This window comes from Miscanthus floridulus, chromosome 5, assembly GCF_019320115.1.
Source record: "Miscanthus floridulus cultivar M001 chromosome 5, ASM1932011v1, whole genome shotgun sequence".
Taxonomy (NCBI): domain Eukaryota; kingdom Viridiplantae; phylum Streptophyta; class Magnoliopsida; order Poales; family Poaceae; genus Miscanthus; species Miscanthus floridulus.
In genome coordinates, this window is record NC_089584.1 from 67637995 (window position 1) to 67640129 (window position 2135).

At 39.5% G+C, this 2135-nt stretch overlaps 1 long non-coding RNA gene across 1 annotated transcript; it reads right to left on the minus strand.

The window, feature by feature from the left end:
* Nucleotides 1-209: 209 nt before the first annotated feature.
* On the minus strand, nucleotides 210-1763 carry LOC136452285 (uncharacterized). The gene is made up of 3 exons (XR_010758797.1): nucleotides 1633-1763; nucleotides 1269-1548; nucleotides 210-1187 (listed from the first exon to the last, which is right to left on the minus strand). It is a non-coding gene; the product is annotated as an uncharacterized lncRNA (long non-coding RNA).
* Nucleotides 1764-2135: the final 372 nt, after the last annotated feature.

Below are 2135 nucleotides of genomic sequence, written 5' to 3' on the forward strand. Positions count from 1 at the left end.
GGGATCAGACATGCAATCCTCTTGAAAGGAGAGGAGCCTGATAAGGTTAGCGGTGGTCGTTGCCTAATCAAATGGCTGCTGGCCAGTGATCTGCAAGCCCAAGGGAAGAAGTGGTTTGGGCATCTTATATTTAGAATGTTTCGCAAGGGCTTTAAGACTACATTAGAAGTGGCTCAAGTGGAAAAAACAAAGAAATAACTTGGTCTGGACTAGATATTCCTTAAGACAAGACAGATAGGGACCTGTTTCATGCTTCAATTGGTCAAATAAGCTAGCTATGGACATCTGACGGAGTACACATGACCCACAGTGCATCTCTCATACAATTCATAGGGGATTCAAATAAACTCAAGATCAGTCCAATTTGGTGGACAAGAGAACCAAAATGCTGTTTTTTTCACTGACGTTATTGCATCAGAAGATATTGACTGCTAAATTTGCAGAAAAAAGGTCTGGCCAAATATTACGATTTGAATAGTGTCTAACACTTTACCAGAAACTTCCATCCGATCCATTTGTGCAAAGAAAAAGGTCTGCTCCACATTGTGTGATTTTTTTCCTGACTCTTATGGTGGTTGATCTGTCGCTATTGTTTTCTTGGGTCCCTGTTCAGGGCAGCATGGGTTTATGTGTGTTAGTGTTGTCTAATTACTGTCGTTTTTTCTTTCTTTTAACAAAATAAAGGAAAATCTCTTGCCATCCCTTCTAAATCTAACATCAATTAACATAACTTAATGGATGACAACACCAGTAATAACAAACTCTTGCAAGGAGCTCTTGTATTACAACATAGGTCATGAATTAGTTTAATGATCTAGAGTGTGTTCATTGTGTTATCAGACACTGACCAATCTACCAATGTGTGCTCAACCCTCCCTGTAGGAAAGGTCTCAGTAAAGCTATCATCATGACAACCTGACAAGGACTGAGCTATGCTTTCATAGCAGGAAAATAGAATCTCAATTTAGCAACACATAGCTAACCTGACAACAGCAATCCAAGTTCTGTAGAGAACATAAGCAAGGACAAATGACAAATTCTAGGCTCACACTAATAAAAAAATTTGACCTAACCAGTGCAATATACTGTGCTCACAACGATGGAAATACCTGCATACAATGACTGCAGCTGCATTTTTCTTCTCAATTCAAACATTGCCTCCACCAACATTGCCTCTACAGATAGCACTACAAGTAAGCACAAGGAAAAGCATTAGCAGCTAAGACATACCAAAGTAAACTAATCCAGTGGCAGCTAAGCATTATTACCTAATCTGCTGTTTGAGCCAAATCAAGCGAACATTTTTGTTTTTCATTTTCATGAATACCTCCCTATCTATCTCAGATTTGAAGATATTCATAGCATACGCCTTCTCCACATCAGTAAGTTCCATTGCATCAACTTCATCGAGACACTTGTCGACTGAAAATGCTCCGAGTAGGCAAGACCTATCATGCATTCATACAGAGACGAACTGCTTCCAACTTATTACCAGCACACCAGTATCAACTTGACAATTGATTGTATAGTTGCAGCCGCCTTACGTCTCTAAATAAACAATGATATTTGTCAAACTGTTAAACAAACGGCATTGGAACAAATTACTACCGTGGCATGCTTTGTTGACAGAACCTGTCGTAGAAGATGGCTCCCTGACAAATTTAGGGAGCAGTGTGCCATCAACGCTTTGCTATCGAGGCTTTCGTACGATATCGATATTACACCAGTAAGCTCCATTCGTCCTACATTACTTGCGCTACAGGTTGTACAATAGCTCGAAAGTGTCTGATGACAACCTGTGAATGATGCATGGTGAACTTGGTTCTATAATGTCAAATACTCAGCCTGCTAATATCGATTCATCAAGAAATAACAGACTAGTTCACAAGATGCTATTCTCATGCTTGAACGTTGTTGCCTAAACCATGTAAACGTGAATGAGTGACAGCTTTGCAAAAAACTAAAACCGACTTAAACATTACAAGCACGTGATGCATTCACGCTAAACTCAAACAACGTTCATACAGGATAATTTGAAGAACCCATCAACGTGATGCTTCCTCAATTTTGTGATCAGCATAAGGTGATTGTAAATTTAGATCCATGCTTCATTCAGGGCCTGTTCATTCTCTGTT